The 24,428-nt window shown below is 39.7% G+C and overlaps 1 protein-coding gene and 1 long non-coding RNA gene across 2 annotated transcripts in view; both read left to right on the top strand.

Moving 5' to 3' along the window:
• Positions 1-24,428, top strand: part of LOC309862926 (uncharacterized protein) — a 175,675-nt gene that overhangs the window by 143,373 nt on the left and 7,874 nt on the right. The window lies entirely within an intron of this gene.
• LOC309862927 lies at positions 3,924-23,862 on the top strand. Its single transcript, XR_014310795.1, has 4 exons — positions 3,924-4,418; positions 5,823-5,941; positions 8,503-8,613; positions 23,823-23,862. It is a non-coding gene; the product is annotated as an uncharacterized lncRNA (long non-coding RNA).

Here is a 24,428-nt window from a genome sequence, read left to right as displayed (position 1 = left end):
CACTATGTAACCTCTTCAGATTTCCTTCTTTTGTTTAGTAATATGCATTTAATATTCCTCAAGGTCTTTTCATGTCTCTATAGCTCACTCCTTTTTAGCACTGAAGAATACTCCCTTGTCTGGACGTAGTTTTTTGTTTGTTTGTTTGTTTGTTTGTTTGTTTTTTCTTCCTCTTCTTTTTTAATCTATTCACATATTGAAGGATATTTTGGCTGTTTTTGAGTTTTGGCAATTATGAATGAAGCTGCTATAAATGTCTGTCCTTAGGTTGCTATATGGGAGCAAGTTTTCAATTCCTATAGATAAATACGAAGGACCATGACTGCTGGGTCATCTGGTATGAGTAAGTTTAGTTTTGTAGGAAAAACAAAACAAAACTACTGTCTTCCAAAGTGGTGGCACCATTTTGCATTCTCACCAACAATGAATGGGAGTTCTTATTGCTCCTCATCCTCATTGGCCAGTATCTGATTTCTCAGTGTTTAGGATTTTGGCCATTTTAAGAGGTGAGCAGTGGTATTTTGTTGCTTTAACTTGGAATTCCCTAAGAACATATGCGTGGAGCATCTATTTATTTGCTCTTTTGCCATCCCTGTATCCTTTTTCTTCTTTGGTGGGGTGTCCGGGTCTTTCATCCATTTTTAAATTGTGCTGTTCTTTTTCTCACTTAAGAGTTCTCTGTATACTTTTAATAACAGTCCTTTGTCATATATGTCTTTTGCAATATTGCCTCCCAGTTGGTGGCTTGTTTTTTTCATTCTTTTTACAGTATCTTTCACAGAGCAGACATTTTAAATTTTCATGAAGTCCAGCTTATCAATTGTTTCTTTTATGGGTCATGCCTTTAGTATTGTATCAACAAAATCATCACCACCTCCAAAGATGGGGGGATTCTCTTATGTTCTCCTCTAGAAGCTTTACAGTTTTGTATTTTTTATTTTGTTTATGATTGACTTTGATTTCATTTTTGTGAAGGGTAGATTCAGATTCAGTCTCTGCATGTGGGTGTCCAGTCATTTCAGTATCATTTGTTTTCCTACATTTAAGCCTTTTGTCAATCTGAGAGGTGAAAAATGATAATTCAGAATTGTTATAACTTGCATTTTTGATTACTTGTTAATTTGAAGTTTTTTACATATTTAGAGGAATGTTTATTTGTTCTTGTGAATTGTCCATAGATTTTTTTTCTATTTTTCTATTATTTTTGTCTTTTGTCCTTACATTTTTAAGAATTCTTTATATGTTAGGTATCTTAAATCTTTAGGTATGGTACATGTTACAGATATTTATTCTTTTTCACTCTTGATTTTGATTATATTTTGTGTTATGCATTTTTATAAATTTTTCTGTAGTCAGTTTTATCAGTCTTTTCTTTATTACCTCTAGATTTTGAGTCCTAATTAGAAGCTTTTCCCTAGTTTGAAGTTAAAAAGGAATTCACCCATATAGTTCATGCATGGTTCCATTTTTTATATTTAGGTTCCTAATCCATTCAGAATTTATTCTTGTGTATGGTGTGATATGAATGTAATTAAAACTTTTTTTCCCCAAATCGTTACCCAGTCCCCCCACACCATGTATTTAAAACTCCATCTTTGTCTGGAATTTGTCTTGATCACTGTGTTCCTAGATCTACTTTCTGCTAAAGAGTCCTTATTATTAATAGAAGTGAGATCTTATGCTTTCCTTTTGTTTTTGCTTGAAGAGTACTGTTTTACGTATTGAACTTTTATAATCTGATTGCCAGTGAATACTTCCTTCTCCTTAACATGGCAGCTTACCATGGTGTTCATCAGAAGGGAAGACTGTCAGATTCTGGGATGTCTTTTTATCTCAGCCCTGTTCTTTGGGTCTGCAAGCTGGAATGATGGAATAGGTGTCCTGAATTTTCAGAATGTCCACCATTTTCAGAATGTCCTTTGCTTTTCACAGTGGCCATTGAAACCACCCTTCTCACATTAGGAATCCAAGGCCCTCCATGTATAACAACATCCAATACCCCACCGCCCCTCAACAGTTGCCTATAGGTTGTTGACTATGTGGGGGTAGACTTATCATCTGCCTTGTTAACTAATATATCTCAGGGTCAGGTACAGTGTCATACACACAGTGGGAAATAAAATAAATACTTTTTAATGATGATGGAGTGAAAGACTAAATAAATGACTGTTGCATTATTGTTACATCATTTGAGGTCCCCTGTAGGAACGGCTATGATATCAGCTTCCTAGACATGAACCACTATTTCTTAGCCATATTTAAATCAGAAAAATGGTATCTGTGACTGTATGTTGCCACTAGAGATTAATGATCTGTGAGTGTTAATACTATGGTTCAGCTATTGCACAAGATTTCACTTTTATTAGCTCACTTAATTCTCAGTACAACCCTACAAAGTAGGTATTTCCAGCCAGCTTCATAACAGGAGAGGGGAAGCTCAGAAATAAATTTTAGTGACTTGAAAAAGATGATGCAGATACAAAATGAAGCCAGGTCTTTGGGCTTCAAGTCCACTCATTTCTTGATAGCATGTTGAGAAGTGTTAAGATTCCACCCCCCCACCACAAAATGTAGAATCTAGGACAGTATAATGATGGTCACAACTGCCCATGACCCATCCTCTTGCAATGACTGATGTGTGCTAATTTACTGACTATTTACAAACTGTTTACAACTATTTCCAAACTATTTCTTGAGAAGGTGTCAGAATTTTGCTGCTTCTTACCATATTATTCACATACCCTGTTCTGTAGCAGGTAATAAATAATTCAGACTAAATTTGGCAAGAACAAATGTTTGTCCTTTCCCACTTTCTATTGGCTTGGGAGGAAATTATTTTCCCTCTTCAATTGTTTACTGAACAAAAATGCATTTACATTGTTTTCTAAGCCAGCTGTGTGATCTGGCCTATTTTCCCCCATTGCTTCGATGAATAAATTGTGCAAAACCGCCTTGTTCCTATAACAGGAGATCCTGCTAAGAAAACATTCAGTTAGACTCATACAATAAAGCACACCAATCTGACGTCTGGGTCAGATTTAAGAAATCAATTCTCTCCTGCTTCCAAAGAAGGCATTTTATTCTGGAGACAAACTATCATGGTACAACTTGAAAAATGAAAATCTTTATTTAGAACCACTCTGGGCTTTCTGATGGGTCAATAGTTGTGTTTAATATATGTAAAGATAGGCCAAGGGCAGTTTCAAATAATAATATTTTCTTAGTCAGAGATAACTAAGTGCCCCCCCATAACAACATGATAAAAATACCATGCATTTGTCCAGAGCATTTTATTTCCAGCACAAGTGGTCCTGCATTTGTATGCAGCCATAATGCAGGGAAAGGAAGACTGAAAATTATTTGGATTAGGAGTTAGACATCTTAGGACCAGTTTCCAGCTGAATGACTTCTTTAGTCACTTGACTGAACCCTTTCTGAATGTGTAACATGTGAAAACTTAAATGAGATTTGCACATGAGAACCTTCTATATGATCTAAAACATATAAACACAACACCTTTTATTTCTATCATTTTGTGGGGTATTTTTTGCTTCCCATTGACTTAGGTAGGTAGGTAAAGAGAGCAACACGTACAATAATTTACTTGTGACCTGAGCAGGAGGAGTCTTCTGGTTATGTCCATTTTGAAAGAAGAGACCTGCAATTAGAGAAGGAGGGAGCTCAGGTGTCTTTGGTCAGTCCTTCAACATTTTTCAAATATATGGGACTCTGTGATGAGTGTTATTCTAGGTGCTTGGAAGAGGTTGAAAAAGACCAGACTTACCCAGTTTGCCACCATTGCGGTGCTGCACAAGGTTGAGGAACTGTTATTAAAGAGTAAATCTTAATTCCTCCCCTCTAGGCCCTCACGCTATATGGCGGGGGGAGGGGGGGCAGGGCAGGAAAGGCTGAAGTACAACTAAATAATTGTTACTGGTCTGACCCATGTCCCAGGCTTCTCTTATTTTTCAGATTCTTGGCTGAAATCTCCTGTGCTTCAATTTGCATAAGACCAAATTCACTGCTGAGTTCTTTTCCTTAAGCCAACAGGCCAAGAATTATGGGATCAACTCCAAACAATAGGGAGAGAGTAAAGCAAAGCTCTCGGTCTACTTGTGGCCCGCAGTGTGGGGCTGTGGTTCTTTTGCTACTCTGGACTGTTATCCTCTCTACCCTTTGTGTCTCTGAGGCTACTTTATGGTTATTACTTTATGGTTACTTTATGATTACCAGTACTTTATGGTTACTACTCTGGCTAACCCTCCTGCCCTGACTCTAATGCAAAGCCAGTTTGTGAGAGTCATGCGAAAAGGACATCTGTCGTTCTGCCGTGAACATCCAGGCCTACACCATCCAAGATGACAGCGGCTTAAATGCAAGAACACTTCAAGTGTGGCTTGTCCTAATTGAGGTGCACTGTAAGTGGAAAATACACCCTTGATTTCAAGATTTAATACATAAAAAAAAAGAATATGAGGCATCTCATTGTTTTTACATTAATTATATCTTAAGACAGTAATATTTTGGGTCCATTAGGTTAAATAAATTTTATGAAAATTATGTATGTCTCCTTTTACTTTTCTAACAAGAAAATTAAAATTATGTTTATGATTTCCATTCTATCTCTATTGGATTTTGCTAGTTTACTTTTTAGTGTTTCTGGTTTACTTGGCCCACCCTTTCTTCTTCCTTGATGACTTCCCCTTTTGTGGTCTTTGATAGTCTTTATGCCTAGTGGCTTTCTTGCCACCATCCTAATTCATCAGACACACTTGCAAATCCTAGAAGAGAAAGAGTTCAGAATCTCCTCTCAGGAGAGTCCTTCATTCATTTGCAAGTTTACTGCCCCCTGCCTCAGTGCCAGCTGGGCATATCTAGGGGAATTTGGAGGGGCTATCTTGTCATACCCCTCCCATATGATAAGGATCCACTTGTCTTTCACTGAAAAAATCGAGAATTGTTCTAAACATTTCTCTCAGAACAGAAACAAACAAGTTGCTTCTTGCACCCAGACTGGGGTACTGGGGTGAAGCTGGAAATGCTCAATGTGGCATTATATATAATATATATTGAATATAGTTAGATAGATAGATAGATATCTATAGATAGATATAGATAGATACAGATATCTGTAGAGATATCTCTACAGATCTATATCTATATAGGTATCTATAGAGAGATAGATACAGATATCTATATCTATCTCTCTCTTTATCTAAGGCTGCCCTCAAAGGCAGACCGGTTTATTGGTCCCATGGTCCAGGTGATCAAAGCTTAAACATGGCTATACTTCCCAGCTCATCCTTCTTGGTAGCATAGGAATTGGAAGAGCCTTTGGTTGCCTGATAAGCTCATGTGCTAGACCCTCAGCAGTGGTCTTGATATTCTGGAAGGTGACCCCACAGGCACCTGTGCACAGCAGCCAAACACCTTAATTCACATGGCATAGTGGGGACACATGAATGCCCTGACCCCTCCCTGTTCAGGATTGCCCGATCCAGATTGAGTCCTTCCAGAACTGCTGTTGATAATGGCATGGACCAGGACCTACAGGGTGTTCTCACCAGTAAGCGGATGGACGATCTCAAAGGCATGCTTGGCAGTGGCATGGTCATGAGCTGCTTGCTGTTTTTAAGGCAGTGTATGACCATTGCATTGGTAAGGTGTTCCACAGCAGGGCGATGCACCTTGTTGAAGCGTTTGGCCACCTAGCACCTTGCACTGGGGGACAGGTACTTGGCATCCTTCTCTTTCATGGCTCTGTAATCCTGAAAGGAAATGTCATTGATCTGTACCTAATCGAAGATCCACTTCCCAAAGAGTTTGACGTCACAGGTCTCCATGACTGCAGGAGCAGCCTGACAGCTGCGCTGGGTCATCCTGAGGACACAGCTGGAGCATCACAATCAGTCAGTGTGCACCACACGCTGCCCTGACACAGGTAGGAAGAGGAAAGTGGCCTGATTTATAATGCAAGGTGGCAAGCCACTTGATCTGTTTCATTCTTACCATCTGTAAAATGGGCATGGTATTCCATGCCTATTTAGTTAAAAAAGTCCAGAAAGTGGTTGGGAAATCAAATAACATTGGGACCAAAACCAAAAAATAAAAATTAAAAAACAGTTTAAAAAGTAGGAAATGAAACAATCATGTTTAAATAGTGTCACCTCCACATGAGCTCATCTCAGAGAGAGAAAAAAAAATCAGATGATGGGATTAAATCAGCTAGAGATGAGGCATCCCCAAAAGCATCAGAAATGTGTGAGAGCTTCGGGCATAACCTGTGTGTGCCAACATCAAAGCACTGCCCACAGGCTCGCTACCCCGTGGGCTAAAACAGATGCTCTGGTGATCCCACAGCCAGACCACCATCCTCCAATAAAGCATTCTCCATGGTAACGAAGTCCTTAAATCTTTAGAAGGGTCTTAGTGTGGATTACAGAAAACATCTCAGTACATCTTTCTTAGCAAGGATGTTGAAACACCACTGGGGTGAATTTTAAATACGTTCTTATTAACATACCCCTTCCTAGAGCTGAGAAAGAGCAGGAGGCACTCAGAATCCTCTCAGAATGTGGAACATTGAAACCTGGATGCATTTTTCATTATGAGTGAAAAATATATGCAAAGTGGTCACCCAAGGGATTCAAAGCCACTACCTTGGGAGTCTTGGTGGTTGGGCAGGTGAGTTTCTAAAGTAATTATTCTGAAAATGCTAGATTGCCTTTCAATCTAAAAACAGACACAGCTACTGTGTATATCCTTGCTAGCTCCAAAGTGCTGCGATGTTAAAAGGAGGTCTCAGTTATTTAAATGGGAATGAGAATGAGGAAAGGGCATTGACTTTATTACACTGTTTGGCTGCTAAATTCCAGGAAACATGGAACTTGAGGTATACCTTCAATGGGTATTGAAGGTGGGGGATGGGTGGTGGTGGTAGAGAGGGGTGGTCCAAAACCCTGGGCTGAGGCCACCAAGGGATTAAAGGTGGAGAAAGGAGGCCCTTCTGCTCAGAGCAATCTGCTCCTACTGTATCTTTTTCTAAAAGGAGTCAGCGAGGGGTGCCTGGGTGGCACAGTCCATTCGGCAGCTGACTCTTGATTTTAGCTCAGGTCCTGATTTCAGGATCATGAAATCAGGCTCCGAACTCAGTATGTGTCTGCTTGAGTCTCTCTCCCTTCCCACGACTCTTGCATGTGTGAAAGAGAGCTCTCAAATAAATAGATTTTTAAAAAATAAAAATAAAAAAAGGAGTCATGAAATCAAATCTGTGACTATGAATCTTAAAATGAAAATAGAAGTCCACTGACAGATAGTTAAAAGAACATTTCTAACAGCTTTGCTCATAGTACCAAAAAACAAATTAAATGTTCACTAACAGGTGAATGGCTACAAAAGAGTGGCATATTCATTCAGTGGCATACTACTCAGCCACAAAAATAGATGAACTATTGATAAATATAATAACATCAATTGATCTCATAAGCTTTATATTTGGACAATAGAGGTCAGGACAATAGAGGTCAGGAAACAAGATTAAGTATTATATTATTCCATTTATATGAAGTTTCAGAATAGGAGAAACTAAATTACGGTGACTGGTATCAGAACAATAGTTGTCAAGATGGGCAATAAATGCCTGGAATGTGGCGTTAGGAGGGAACTTTGTGGAATGCTGGAAGCATTCTGTGTTGTTTCTGGGGTGGTGTTTGCACAAATGTATATGTCTGTCAAAATTCATCAAAACCCATGTAAATTCTGCATTTTATTGTATGTAACTTATACTCCTATTCATAAGAGGGGCAGAAGAAAAAAAAAGCCATTTTCCAAGTTTAAATACAATTTCATCATATAACAGCCATCATGAGTTTATGGTTTCAATCTGATTTCAAGATTAATCCATACATGAATCTTCTCTCCTCCAGGCCTTTAATATAACTTCTGTTCTTCACTGTTTTCCTGGTCAGTGGGGTGAAAAGGAAAAGTATCCTGAATGTAAAACAATTCCCTCTCTTTCAGATACCTAGTTTCAGAGACTGTTTTAATGAAAATTGTCCTGCCATGAGTCCCTTAGCAACTAGCAACTAACATCTGAAATAGATAGTTTTGGGGAAAACATCTTGGATTATTCAAGTCACTTTTCCAAAGTGGTCAGAATCTAGAAGAAGCGTCTTTCATTTCAGACAGAAAGGCAGTGAAGACAACATAGATTTACAGAACAGAAATTAACTGGTTTCACCACATACTTTTCCACTGCCTTGATAGTCAGTCAACAAATTTTATCCAGCCTCTGGCCTCTGTTGATCCATTATGGGATGCATACATAAGTCTGGATGAGGACCAACAGAAGTGAATTCTCTGTCACATACTTGATGATTTCTCAAATCTTAAGAAAGTAAGCAATCCTTGGTCAGTTGGTGTGAAAGTGTACAGTGGTCTCAATCAAACACTAGAAGAGCATGGGTCTCATAATAATGATTAATTCTAATATTTATGCTCCAGTTTCTAGACTTTGATGGATTCCTTTCTCTGAGTTGCAGTCGTAAGATGATGTTGATGATGCTGATGGTGGTGATACACCAGCTTGGAACCCTGTTGGCTACCAAGAGGAATGTAGGTAGCAAACTTACAGCCTCCAGAAATCTCACACTAGAACTTTCATTTTGTGGTTGGGCTTCTCTGTTCTCTTGCTCACACTGTCTGTGCTATGATGCCCAACTTCGAGATCCTGTTCCCTGTCTAAATGACACATCCATTCAATTTTATCTTTTTCAGGTCCTGGACATGTCCCTTCCCCACCAGTGAGCCTTTTCTCTGCACCGTCACACAATCCGTACATGCTTACTCTTATACTTGGAGGGCTCTATCTCACATGAATAATAAGTCCCTAATTAAAATGGACCAATTATCATTACATATTTTATTTTTTTTATTTTCCAATGTTATTTGAGTGCATAGGAAACACAAAGCACTGTGCTTGACAAATGTAAAAACACACACCCATTAATAATGCCAATGCATTAATATATATGATGTAGGTAAAGATAATAAAGTTATAGAAAAACTATGGTCATGAACAACTGAATTTGTTAAAATGGCTATATTATTGGACGCTGGTTTTCAAAAGTTCAGAAGATGGCAGTGAAAGTTTTTTTTTTTTTTTTTTAAGAACAATCATTGAAAGAATCAACTGACCTTGCACTTCTCTGTCTCAAGTCAGAAAATAAACAGGGAAAGTGTATCTTAGTGGTTTGCAAGTGATTCAGAGCAGGATGTTCAGCTATTAGAAAGCCATCGATTGGGCTGGAGGAAATGAGTTGGCTGCAGCATGAGATATAAGCCAATGTTCAGGATTGTGAGGTCAGGGAAGGGTGCCAAGGTGCACCACATTTCTTGGCAGGAAATCAAACTCATTGCTAACGGCCTGTTCTTATTCTGAATTCAGGTTTTCTAGCCTTTATAAAACTTTTACTTTGATATTCAATGTTTTTTTGTTCAATCTCTCTTTTGTTCAATCTTTCAAGATTCTTGATATTGGTATAAAATCTTCCTCTTTGATTACAGTTTCCAAACCCTCATTTTTAGGCTAAAATTAATTCACTGCTTTTAGACTAACTATTCTTTTAGACTGACAATCAACATTGTTCAAAGACTCTATTTTCAGAAATATCTCTCACTCTAGAAAATAAGCAAGTTTACCAAGAGTGTTACTCAGTTTAAAAAAAAAAAAATATATATATATATATATATATATATATATATATATATATATATATTTGTGGTTCAAGAATATCAAAGCCATTAGCTGCTCTCACCAGACTGCTTCAAATAAGGTATATTGGAAAGAGTCATGGCTGAACGGGAAACCAGCAGACACAGTTCTATTCTGGGCTTGACTTCTGTGTGACCTTGAGCAATTCACTCAATTTACTCAGTTCAGTTTACTCAGGTTTTGGAAAAAAAAAATTAAAATGATAATGCCAGGATGTTGTGGAGAGTCACCAGATTAGCAAGATACTCAGGACCCTTGAGACACAAACTAATGTAGAAGTAGAAGATAGTCAAAACTTGGTTCACAGCAATGCATCTGAAGTTCGATGTACCATATTCTCCTTTTCCATTTCCTCACGGTTTTCAAGCTCCATGAATTATTCCTTTCAAACACCCTATTCTATTTGAATTGTTGCTCAGTTACAAATGATGGGATACAGGTATACTCTAGTGAAATCAGTTCATTTCGATTCAACACAAGATTGAAGGAGTATTTATAGAAAATAGATTATTAGTTCAATGATAATCCATAATCCCTCTAATATTTAAACAGTCTCCTGGCTTCTCTCTTTTTCCTAACCATGAAGAATCTAAAGTTGTTTTACTAATACCACCTCTTATTTGCCAAGTGGTTACTAGCTCCTAGGCGTTCTGCTCCACGCTGTGCTTGCCTTAACACATATAGTCCTCACAACTCCATGATGAGTGTCTTACTGTCACATATCTTCATTATAGATTAGAAAATGGAGTAAAGACCAGCACCAACTCAGAATCACTCAAGTTGGCAGGAGCATAACTATCTTTCGACCTTGGGTCTCTTAGCTTCTAGCCAGTAACTGATACTTTCCCCAAACTCGTGATTATCAAATGTGAGCAAACTTTTGAATATTTGACACGCTCATTAAAGAGACAGAGTTCTAAGACTCACACACAGGTTGTCCCGATACTATGGCTTGTTTGTATATCAGAAACACATCCAAAGATGGAGAGTGAGGTGTTCTGGTGTACATTCAGTGAAGACTGAGGGTCAGAAAAAAAGACCTGATAGGAGCTACTAGGGAGCCATCCTGTTGCCAGGTTGAGGTAAACAGGTGGGTACAACATACCTCACAACAGTTATTGGGTGGTTAAGCTAGTGTGACTAGAGTCACAACCCAACTCTTACCCTGGTGAATGGCAATGGCTGACAGCAATAGGATGGTCATGAGAAGACAAGATTTCTCATTCTCAGCACTATGGGCATTTTGGGTCTGATCATTCTTTTTTGAGGGGATTGTTCTGTGCATTATGGAACATTTAGGCAGATTCATAGTCTCTAACCACCATAAGCTGGCCCTCACTAGTTGTAAAAATGAAAAAAAAAATTTTCCAGACTTTATTAAATATCTAAGGGACTAATCACCCTTGCTTGAGAACCACTATACTATGTTCTATCAGATAATTAAGGACATCAATGAGGTCCACTATGGAAGTCCATTTTCTCCATAACGCTTCTTACTTGAAAAAGATCTGTACAGAATCCAGAGTTCAATGAGACCCATTCTTTGTTCTTAATACTCTATATTCTATTGGTGGAAATACCACATTTACACGTATAGTAAGAAAATAAGATATCACTGGCTGGAAAAGAGGTTCCAAGGGCTGTGTGTACCCAGGGCTGGTGCCCATCCCAGACTCTTAGAGAAGCCTGTAGGGACTGGGGTAGCCAAGAAGAGACAGGACACTAGTCAGAAATGAAGCCCGAGAACCATGATTTGGAATAGCAGCAGCAGCTATGGGAGGTGTTTTAGTGACAGGGCTCTGCTGACAGGGGCACATGCTCACAGAGAGCCTGGGAGAAGGGACGTGAGCTGCCGTGAGCCTGCAGGAGAGACACCGCTGTTGATGGGCAGACACAGGAGTACTGGGAGCTGAGAGGGCAGCAGACCCATGTCAGGCTGGGAGAAGTGTTGGAAGACGAGCCAGTGGAGGCAGGAAAGAAAACCACTGCAGGGAAGATTTGTTTGGAAAGCAATGAAAGCTACAGCCCGAGGGTGAAGCAGAAGAAAAGGAAAATTGAAGCTGACGTATTTACAGGATGGTTCCAGAGCAAGACAGGCTGGCTTATATAACACGGCGGAGGTGTAAAAGGCTGTGCAGCCTAAGTAATGGAAGGGCTCCCAAGTTACACTCGACACAGAGAGTGGGAGGGCAGGAGGTGCCTGACTGGGGTTCTGGCTTTGGTGGTTGTAAAGCGCTGAAGGAAAAAGTCACAGGGATGGGTCCTCCTTTCTTGCTGGCACTTCCTTGAGGAATCACAGAAATGATTTTCTGCTAAGGTGTTTGGGAGCCAGATGGCCCTTTAAAACATTGACCTTTCACAGGCTTGTGGTGAGTGCTGTGCTAGAAAGAACTTTATTAACTGTCTCTCTGGGACAAAACAAAACAAAGCAAAACACAACATTCTAATGTGTAGTGTTCTCGGAGTTCCGTGACGTAAGTACTCCTACGTGGCTAGTTTTCAACTACCATCCAGAAGCCACTGAACAGGGGACTGGGAGGAGGTGTGTTCAGTGGGCTCTTGCTAGTGTGTGCGACCGGTTTTGAGCCTGGGCTGGCTGGCTTCAGCACACCCGTGTGCCCAGTCTCCTTGAAGTCACGCCCTCTGAAATGCCATCTTCCCAGCCCCAGTGCCTTTCCTAAACCTTTGGGCAGAATGAGAACTTTTCAAGTGACCACTTGTCACAAGGTAATAGTTTCTATCTTTTGTGACTTTGTATCTATAGTTCCATTTAAAATGTACGGGAATGTTACATGCAGGCAACAGAAAGCCAACTGGAATGTGGTAGGACAAATGTAACCCACCCAAGATTTTTAGAACAACAGCAGCAAAATAAACTAATAGGGGAAAGGGGGCAAAAAGAAAAAAAAAAAAAAGAATGGCTCCTGTGGGCAGATTTTAAATCAGGAGCTTTTGCTGTTTAGTTCTTTGGGGAAGACTTTGATTTCATGTACCTGGATGGACAGAGTAGCAGCTGTTTTTTCTGTCATGCTCAAGGAGCCTCAGGGTGATAGACAGAGGCACTTCCAGCGTTCAGCAATTTGCAATCCTGATAGGGGCTGAAGAGGGAATAGTTTCTAGCCTCTGAGAAAGGGGCAGGAGACAGAGACAGGGCAGCGTGTGTGACTGAATTAACTTTATCTGGCTCTCTTGTGTCCTTCCACTGAAGTTACAACATGAGACCGAGACACACTGTGGAGATTTCCAACTTACAGAAAATGAACTCAGACAAAACCTTCCCATGTCCTTGTCTTTTGGTTCTTGTTCATTACAGGGATACCAGGAATAAACCTTCATGCATTAGTGTTCTCAGCTAAGTATCCAAGTGGCCACACAAGTCTGGTCCAGTTACCTACAGAAAACTCTTTTGAGGGGTATTTTTATAACACATTTTCATGTTATCAAAATTTATAAAGAAAAAAAAAAGAAAAGAAAAGAAAAAAGAAAGCAAATGATGGAGGAAAGAAAAGAAAAAAACCTATAACCCAAGAGGTGCATATGTAATTCTGTTTTTCTTTCCAGCTTTTTTTTCCCGTTACCTTTCTACTATGTTATCTTACTCTCAAGGTGTTTAGAACAATGAACTGTGATACCCTCCTTTTGTGAAGAGATATTAATAGGTAAATGCCAATGAGAGAAATAAACTTGTTAGCATACTCCTCTTCTTCCCTTTTCTGTCCCCAGCTCTATAAATTAAATATAGGAATACAGGCTGGTGCAAAAAGCCAGAATATTTAATTCCTTAATTCGAACTCTAAGAAGGTGTGTGGGTTGGAGAGCTCGCTGAGAAATAAGAGCAGAGCTTTTTTGTTTGTTTAATAGCTGGTTGATGTTGAGTTACCTCATTAGGCCCATGCAGGTTTAATGATGCTTTGCTGAGGGTGCACTGGTAGGTCCCTGCAGAGGACAAGGAATTGTTTTCCTTGAAGATTTCTCAGGCAATTGTAACCTCTTCTCTGTAATTGCCCCATTCGGCTTTGAAGCTCTTTTAACAGCAAAGGGCTTTCCTAAATGTGTGCATGTTTGGCGTACCTTCTTTCCTCCTGCTCAGCCCTCAGTGAACTTTCTTGCTGGGGAGCCTATTAATACTTTTCGCTGGGCTCTGCACTCAGGGGTGGGGTGGTGGGGGATCATGAGATTTCCACTGTTTGCCCCTCACAGCAGCTGTCCCAGTGGTTAAGAATGGGGACAGTCTCTGGCATGTTCAGGATTTGACAGTCTACTGGTGCTTTCAAAACCATTGCTCAGTGTATCATCACTCCCCTGGGAAGGAAACAGGAGAGGTTTTATTGGAGAGGGGGATAGAGGGGAAACCCAACTATTTGGACTGATATCATGAAGCCAGTTTGAAGTAAAAATCAGCTGGCTTTTGTCTTAGAGTCTTTATGTATTTATTGGGGGGGGGGGGGGGTAGGGGATAGTGGCAGAGGGAGAAGCAGACTCCCAGCTGAGCAGGAGCCTCATGCAGAACTTGATCCCAGGACTCTGGGATCATGACCTGAGCTGAAGGCAGGTGCTTAACCAATGAAGCCACCCGGGCACCCTAGCATTTGTCCTAAACTCTTCTCATCACTGTGCTTTGCTTTCCTTTCATCTTTTGTTTCCCAGGAAGAAGCCATTATCTATTTCAACAATACCTTTTCTGGTGGAAGATTTTAAAATGGCCTTTTGTAGCTGTGGTTTAGTAGCACAAATATGGAATTACTTGCTTGGCATCATCTGTGTAATCTTGGTGCTCCCCTTGCCTACTGATGTTAGATGATGGGTCAGATGTGACTCAACACAGCATCCCTGGTGCCTCGATGAGTGGGCAGCCTAACCCAGTGCTGGTCTTTGCAGACTAGCAAAGAGGGAGGTTTCCAAGCACAGTCCCATCCAAAAGCTCAAAAAGGTGACATCATCAGATCAGTCCTTTGGGAACAAATGCCTCTGAATTTAGGTAAAAGCCATATTTCTAGATTATTCCTCAATCTCACAGGCTAGCAGCAAGCAGATGTACTATTATGGTAATAGAACTATACTGGGCTTGAATAGAATTGGATTGGGAAAGACATTTTTATGGGCAACGAGATTTATAAATTTTCATGAAATAAAACAAATAACTTTCTCCTTTGAATTGAGCTAGAAATATTGCAACTTCTACTCCCATGATCTATCTGTGCATCAGGAAGTCAATATATATATTTTTTTCCTAATATTTGACAAGACACTCACTGTCTTATCCCTGACAAACCCAGGGAGACTTTGCTGAAAGTTATTTGTGTCAGAGAGGTGGGGAGAGATGTTGAGGGATTCTGGTAATAGGAATCATGTTATTATTCCACTGCAAATGAGCCTCAGAGCGATTTTCCTGATGTTCAAAATTGGTCAAGAGTAAAGATGGAATTTGAATCCAATTCCTCTGATATCAGGCCTTCTAACTCTGAATCCAATTTTCTGTCCTCTTCAGCCCTGTTGCAGCCTGCATTGAGAATGTTCAATAAAGGTTTGCTGAACGGGATTGAATGGAACGGCAGGCCAGAGGGAGTTTTAGATCTGCCTTCCCAATAAAGACAATTACCTCTCGACCAGATTCTCAGCTTTCTGTTCTGCCTCTGAGTTCATTTGATAAGAGACTTGATTTGGGCTTGTTTTAGCAGATAAGTTCAGTTAATATTTATTTTAGGAAAGTGGGATTAGTGAAGATAGGTGGGGAATGAATTATACATTCTCTGAGCAACTGAAGGTCGTTAGGAAAACATGCAGCTGCCAGAGATTTCCAAGTGAGACGAGCACAGAAAGGGCTGGAGGCAATTTCCAAATGTTCTGGTTTCTATTTATTGGAATCACTTTGGAAGTGGTGAACTGGACGACTGGGCTGTTAATCCAAATAAAAAGGAACTTTTTACAAGGGAAAGTGACACATCTTTAAATAAGAAGAAGACAGCTCCTAAGGTTGGGAGAAAAGAAGGCAGTGGGACTGGGGGAGCCATAGGATGTTGATTATTTTGTGGTGTCAGTAAGTAAGTGTAAGGAGCCAAGAAGAGGGGGATGAGGTAGGGAGAACCAACTCAACTAGCAAAACAGGCCTTGACAAGACTATACACAACTCATTTTGAATAATATTAATATTCTCTCCAGTGGGATAATCTCCCATAGAATAAAACTGGAGGTTGAGGTTAGACAAAAATAACACTGAATAAGTCATCCTTCATTCTCCTGACCCATATCCCAGGCACTGTGCTAAGTACTTTGCATAAATTAGCACATTAAATTAGCAGTCCTATATGCGGGGGGGGGGGGGTCAGGGAAGGTACACAAAATTTACAAAGTTTACAGACATCTGGGTGGCAGATTTGGTTAAATATCTGACTTCAGCTCAGGTCATGATCCAGGGTCCTGGGATCGAACCCCAAGTCAGGCTCCCTGCTCAGAGGGAAGCCTACTTCTCCTTCTCCCTCTGCCCTTCCACCCTGACTTGTTTTCTCTCTCTCAAATAAATAATTAAATGAAGTCTTTAATAAAAATGTACAGATGGGGACACAGTGCATGCAGCAGAGAACAAAACTGTAATTTAGAAGTAAGCAAGTACCAAGACTGTCACTGACTAGTTAAGTGACCTTCTGCATTTCACTTAAACCCTCTGAGCCTCTGCCCTTTATCTAATATGGACTTAATGAAGCCCAGCTCTGAGGTTTGATATGAGGAGTAAATAAGACAATGCATATAAGATGCCTGGCTCCTGCTAGACACACATTTAAATAGTATAATGCTATTTCTATGCATCATTAAGGATTTCATTCTCCTTAGAGAGCCTGTGTTCAGTTTTCCTCATGATGTAATAGGGTATCATCTTCCGTCTTGTCTCTTAAGTATTCCACAGAATTTAGATGTTTCATCTTGCTTCCTGGAGAATGTTAAATATCAATGGATTTCTTGAGTTTTCAGTTCCCTATTTCCAGGCTCCACTCACCCTCCTCCTCCTCTTTCCTTCCCATACAGTATGGTTGATGTGATGGTTGTTTCTGTGTGTCAGCTTGATCGGGCCACATGCTGCCCAGATGTGCTCAAATATCATTCTGGACATGACAATGGGGGTGATTTTGAATGAGATTAATGTCTGTGTCAGTAACTGAGTGAAGAAAATTGCCCTCCCCAGTATGGGTGGGTCACAGTTAATCAGGTGAAGGCCTGATTAGCAGGAAAAGATTGACTCTCCTGAGAGTTGGAGGTAACTCTCTTGAGCTGGGACATCAGTTTTTTTCCTGCTTTTGTACTTGACCTGAAACATCCAGTTTTGGTTCTCGATCTTGTTGGCCTTTGAATGGGAACTTATACCATTGTTTTTCCTGGTTCTCAGGCCTTCAGACTTGAACTGGAACTCTGGCTTTCTTGAGCCTTGAATCTCCAGCTTGCTGACTGCCGAGATTGGGACATCTCGGCCACCAGAGTTTCATGAGGCCATTCCTTATAATATATATCTATATATAACACAAAATACTATGTATACCATCATAATTATATGTAAATAATTATACAGTTACATATATAATGATATTATTTATACTAACATAAAATGTATAATGTAACCATATAATAAAACTACATATAATTTATATTATATATACTTATGTGATATGTACTTTATAATTATATTAAAGTATGTAATTGTATATTAATCATTAATCAATTTGTACATTAATCATTAATAATATATCAATCAATGTAAATTAATCATTATATTACTATAGTTACATAATAACTTTTGACTCCTGAAAAACTTAACTACTACTGGTCAGCTGCTGACCAGAAGCCCTACTGATAACATAAACCATAAACATGAATTTTGTATGTTATATGTATAATATACAGTATTTTTAAAATAAAGTGGAGAAAAGAAAATGTTTTATGAAAGTCAAAGGGAAGAGAAAATACATAGATAGTATAGTACCGTGTTTAACAAAACAAAATAAACAAAACCCAAATTCAGGTGGACCTATGCATTCCAACCAGTGCTATTTAAATGTCAGCTGTAGTTAGCTAGCATATAATACAGTTCTATTACACAGTATAGTTAGGCAGTGTATAATAACACTGGTTCTGTTTTTCGAAGAACGCTGACAACGCAGTTGAGGGTGCAGAGGTAGAGAAATGGCATCTCTCCAAGGTTATGTTAGTACCCAAGAGAGAAGACAGGGTAATTACCAGCTCTCCTGACCCCTGGTTCTGGGCCCGTCCTATAGAATTCTTCACTCTATGCTGCCTCCCAACAATAAATGCACTTCCTAGTTAAAGAAGAAGGAAATGCAGATCAGAAGACTTTGTCACAAATTGAGATAGGACCTCACTTTGGCAGCCATGACTCTACATACATTGGGGGAGGAAGATGGCTTGACATTCACTGAGCCTGCTATTTACTCAGCACCTAGGGCCGACTGATCATGCTCACACGTGTTCGTTCTTTTAATTCTTTCAGAAATATACCCTGGGCTTCACTGTTAGATGAAAACACCCAGATTCAGTACAACCAATGTCACAGAGCTGGTAAATAACCAGGTCACTTCTGCCTGAATGCAGAGCTCACATTCTCACAGGGACAGAAGACAGACTCCCTAAAATCAGGCTGAGGTGTGGATGGAATGCACCCAGAGGAAGAGAGTGTCCAAGAGAGCCTGAGCATGAGAGCGACGGCTGGGTTCTGCATCCCACCCCGGTTTCCAGCCTTACATCCCCTGCCCTGTCGCTATTTATCAGCAGCCCCATATGCCTGTGTGGGACACAGGAGTCTGGGATGATGCCAGGGCCTGGCAGGCAGTGCTGTTCAACAGCCAAGCACACCTGCTCCTGCAGCCTGCCAACCTCTTTAGCTGCTGGCTGCTGGGCTGCGTGATTATCTCCTTTCAGACCCCATGCCTGCATTCATAGAAAAAAAGAACACTTCCCTCTCTCCCCCTCCCTCCCCCTCTCCCTCTTTCCCTCTCTCTCTCTCAATTCCCATCCTTTCTTTTTCACTTTCTCTCTCCCTCCCATCTCCTCTCTTTCTCTCTCCCTCTCTCCTTTCCGTCCCTCTTTTTGGTTGGACTTTGTCCTCATTTTGCAAATAATAATAGGAAAAAAAAAACCTCATTTGAATGCTTTTGCTGCAACTTGAACTCGGGGCTCATTTCATGCAAAAGTCCTGCACCTCTGGCTTCCACTTTTTGTCCCTAAGTCAGTACCCATGTCCCTTTACTGCTTTTTCTTCCTGCAAAATTTGTACCAAGTCCTAAACACTGGTGTTTGTTCTGACTGATGCTCTGCTGTTTGTCATGCAAATAGGATTTCGCTTCAAACATGATTTTAATTTGATGGATGTTCTGGTTGTTTGTCATGCAGGCAAGATCCTGCTGGCAGAATATTTTTTTAGCCAACTCTGGTAACTCCCACATTCCCACAGTTACTATAGTCATTTACTCTTGTTATGTAGAACCCAGGATTTAGGGGAAGTAAAACCACTTTGATTATATTCATTAAATGCATAATCCATAATATTTTCACATACCCATAAGGAATGCATCTCTATAATAAATTTTTAAATGGCTAAGAATAGCAATGATTCTTATATGTATATACATGTGTACACATCTAGATGCAGACATATGTACATACGTGGGCATACCTGTATGTGTATGTATATTTCACTGTATGCTTCTGCAATTACTTCTTATTTGTATTTATAAAAATAATGATATCCTTTATTTATTTATTTTTTAAAAGATCTAGATCCTGGTGCCCAGTTTCAGATGCTGAAAGGAGCATCAATAGTCAAGGTCTGGGGTCACTAAGAGACTGTGTGACTGCATGGAAAGACGCAAGGAGGCCCTAAACATGTAATGCCTGGACCAGAGGTGCAGTAGCAGTAGAGACATACAGGAGCAGTTAGAGGTCAGCCCCAGGGCAACAAGTGGGGAAGGCCTCGTTAGCTCAGGATAATTTCGTACTGAGATAAGATCATTTAAAGTGAATTCACAAAAGTGGGACACATATTTTAGAGAAAAGATTAAAAGCAAGTTTGACTGGGATAATGCATGACAGATGAAACTAACAATTATGAAGATAAGTTCATTTAATCTTCTTTTTTTAAAACTATTCAATACGAATGTAATCAGGGCCTAATTCCTAAAATGAACAAGAAACGGATCAAGTGGGTTTCTTCATTTGGGAGGAAGTGCATGATTTCTGTTATAAACATACAGTATTAGGATAATATTCACTTTCCAACTGTCTTTCATATCCTGCCCTTAAAGAACACTGTCTTAAAAAAATATTTAATATTTTTGGGACACCTGGATGGCTCAGTTATTTAAACATCTGCCTTCAGCTCAGGTCATGATCCCAGGATCCTGGGATTGAGCTCTGCATTGGGCTTGATGCTCAGCAGGGAGCCTGTTTCTCCCTCTGACTACTGCTTCCCTTGCTTGTGCTCTCTCTCTCTCACACAAATAAATAAAATCTTTAAAAAAAATTAATATTTTGTTCATTTGTTCCTAGTCCATATTTCTGCCTGGAGTACCATTTACCAAATGACTGTCATGCAGAGTGTTCTGTCACCTAGGTAAACCGCATGAGCTCCCCTGCTTCAAGTCCCGCTCTCCTCATATAGCACATAGCTGTGTCCTTCTTCCTTCTCTGTCATTCAGTGTGCCTAACACAGCACATTTCATTTCTCTTGTTCCATGTCCAGAAGGGGTACGTATGGCTTTCTACTGCAGAGAGGAAAAATGCGGTTCAATCATTCATGATCTTTGTAAAAAAGTGGCTAATAGACATTGTTCTAGTCCAGGAAAGGTCCAAAATTTAGGAAGAGTCAGTAATAAGTCAAAATCATTTCCCTTAATGAGGCTATAGCCTGATCACTTACAGAAGTTAGGTCAATTTCCCAAAGCCATTAACGGGGTGATGGGCAAAACTGGGATTGAAGCTGGGCCCAATGACTCCAGAATCTCTGTGCTTGTCCCACCTGAATCTTGGGTCTTTATTAAAACCTCCTCTTATCTGGACACAAATGGAAGGGCTGCTCCAGGGAAATTTGCATTGGGTACTGCGGTCCCCACACTGAAGACGTGCAGTTTCACCCATTCCTCATTCTGACCTTGCGCTTCTGTCTGCATACCTCAATGCTTAATGCTTTCTGTTGACCAACAAAATCAACTGTAAATAAATAGTTTTGTATAGAAAAGTATGATTTGGAGTTTGGATAGAGGATTTAAGTGAAATGGCTGCCTCCAGGAAGGAACATGACCTGAAATATCTTTAGCACTCCTACCCCAGCTGTGTGGGTACTGTATCTCTTTGAGAATGGAGAGGACTCACGGAAGTGGGAAAAACTCAAGGACAAATATAGGTAATACAGGGCGCCTGGGTGGCTCAGTGGGTTAAGCTGCTGCCTTTGGCTCAGGTCATGACCTCAGGGTCCTGGGATCAAGTCCTGCATCAGGCTCTCTGCTCAGCAGGGAGCCTGCTTCCCTCTCTTTCTCTCTGCCTGCCTCTCTGTCTACTTGTGATCTCTCTCTGTCAAATAAATAAATAAAATCTTTAAAAAAATATAGGTAATACAGATTTTTAGACAGACCTGAAACAAGTTAATGCAGGTTGCTCCCTCTAGAATGGATTTCCACAGGTCATTAATCTACTAATTGGACACCCCAAAAGTGAGGCTTTTTCTCTTTCCCGTCTGAGGTTCCCTTGGTTGATGGAAGTCATGTGGCTCTGTAACTAGTTTTTTAAATCTCTAGGAATATATTTCAGTTATGACAATCGTTTAAATCTTCTTCCTCAACTGTCTGACCTAAATATGTAAAAACTATCAATACTTACTTAGCAAATGCAAGAATATAGATATTCTGGGTCAGGAAAACAGGATATAATCACAAATTCTAATACATTATAGAATTGTGGCTGTGTCTTCATTTATGAATGCCATGTTTAAATGCCTTATATTAATCATTTTCACATATATTAAGCAATTTTAGAAAAATGTTGTAAAGGATGAGTTCTATAATTACTGATGTCCTACTATGTGCAAGGGAATATGCAAAGAATTTTATACATATGCTTTTATTTACTCTTCTAAACCTGAAATCAGATCAAGTTCCTCAAGGACTTTTGTATTATTTGGGCAGAGCTAAATGTGTATAGGTGTATACATGAGTGCATAGGTGTATACATGAGTGCATAGGTGACTACAGATTTCTATTTCCTCTAGTTACACTGGCTCACTATAATCCTTATCAGTGTGGAGATAGTTAAATTGCTCTATGGACCCGCATCTCATAGGTCTTCTTGAACATGGGAGAGAGCTCTTAGAATTTGGGTGGTAAAAATCATTTCCTTGAGCTCCTACCATTGGCAGGCATTGGACTTTCTACTGTGAAGGGAAAGAGAAAACAGACACAGATCTTGCCTACAAGGGCTTTATAAATGTGGGAGATAACACTTTATTTACCATATACAAGTCATATGACCCAAAATATATTTAAAAATATGGCCCAATGCCTGGGTGGCTTAGTGGGTTAAGCATATGCCTTTGACACAGGTCATGATCTCAGGGTCCTGGGATCAAGTCCCACATCAGGCTCTCTGCTCGGCGGGGAGCCTGCTTCCCCCTCTCTCTCTGCCTGCCTCTCTGGAGCTATCTCTGTCTGTCAAATGAATAAATAAAAACTTTTTAAAAATGTGGCCCAAAATACAGCTTATATTATCAAATTCCATCATCCTAGTCACCTTATGAGAGAGAATAGGTGTTTTCTGCCTACTTTGAAGTTTCTCAGTTTCCTCATTTGGAAAGTGGATTCCCATTTGGTACAGTATCTAATACAGAATTCCTATATGCTCCCATAAGTAGCAGACCTTACTTCTGGTCCAATATAATTTCATGTGACATACCCATAAATTACCATCATAGAGTTAAAAATACAATGAAAAAATGTTGCAAAGCATTATGGTAGTTGGAAGCAAGTTAAGAAAGGAAGGAAGAGATGAAGGTAAAATACAAAATATACAATATAAAATTTTATTGCAAGTCTTCGTGCATGGGGCATTTTGTTTGTTCTGATTTTGCAGAGAGAAAGAGAAGATCACAGAGAAGTAAACCATTTTGCTCAAGATTTCATAGCTAAGTGATACCGTCAGGAATGAAATTCAGATCCTTTTCACTCCCACCCCAATACCCAACACAGCCAGCCCTGGATAAGGGCATACAGTGGAAGAAGAGGTTATTCCTGGGAATCAGGGAATATTGCTGTGTCAGCTTTTAGGACAAAGACTAAATTCCCCTTTTTTCCCTAAATGTATGTCATTGTGCAAATTGATGGCAGGCAGTAGTGAAAATCCAGGGATTAGCTTTATATGATTACAAAAGCTTTGGTCTTTTTCTTTTTGGTTCTGCTAATATTATTAATAATTGGATCAGGCTCTGGATAGAACAGAAAATAAAGACAAGTGTGCTAGCAGAGATGTCTTATATTTCATTGCTAAATATAAATGTTAACAAAGAAAAACCACTTCCTTTTATTTGGGGACTCAGTGCTTGCCACACAAAAGCTTTAATACAAATCAAAAGAGAGGTTTATTTATAAGTAAAAATGGAGTGATCACAAAAGCAAAGCATGGAGGCTGCGGGTCTGGTTCCACTTTCTGGATATTTTTGAGTACATGAAAGAATAGAACTTCTGATGCCTTTGAAGTGAGGTAATGCTAAATATCTTTGGCCAATGGATCATGAGCAGAGGTGATGAGGGACAATCGTTAAATTATTAGTGCCAGACACTCCAGTTCTTTCTTTCTGTCCAGGTTGTTTAGTAATATTTGAGATGGTGGGTGCTTATTGGCTCAGGATTTTGAGTGATTTCAATGAGAAAAGGCTCCACCCACATTCCCCACCCTCATTGATCTGCAGTGTATTTAGCGTGCCTAAGAAATAAATTTTTTTTGAAGATTTTATTTATTTATTTGTTTGTTTGTTTGTTTGTTTGTTTATTTGTTTATTTGACAGAGAGAGAGAGAGGAAACACAAGCAGGAAGAATGCAAGAGGGAGAAGCAGGCTCCCTGCTGTGCAGAGAGCGGGATTCCGGGCTTGATTCCAGGACCCTGAGATCATGACTTGATTCAAAGGACTTAGCCATCCAGAAACCTATATGTTGTTACTTTAAAGATTGAGTTGTGGGGATCATTTGTTCTTCCAACATATGGCTGAGCTAGGTAAAGTCATGGGACACACAGTACAAATGCTGGTATTCTTTCCTACAGTTTTCTATAATATCAGATTTTCTGTGCATTATTTTGAGAGCTTCCTGAACTCAAAATATCAATTGTTGCAGCAAAAGTGTATCCCCTCTTTCTTTTTTTAAAAATCATCTTTATAGCTATCTCTGACATAATAGAGTAAGAAGTACAGTAATAAATCTGAAGACATTGTTTGTGAATATTTAATTTTGGTTTCTGGATGGGAATAAACTGAGAATTAAATCCATATTCCTACTATATGTGGAAAGCATGTTAACCAAAGGTATCAGTTAACACATGATCAATTTAAGATTTTTAACTCTGGTGGAATTTTATGGGCCAAAGACTACATCATTCAGCAGAATTACTATGTAA

The sequence above is a fragment of the Mustela nivalis genome (assembly GCF_964662115.1).
Source record: "Mustela nivalis genome assembly, chromosome: 4".
NCBI lineage: Eukaryota > Metazoa > Chordata > Mammalia > Carnivora > Mustelidae > Mustela > Mustela nivalis.
Note: the sequence above shows the minus strand (reverse complement) of the source record. Positions and strands in the feature narration are given on the sequence as shown.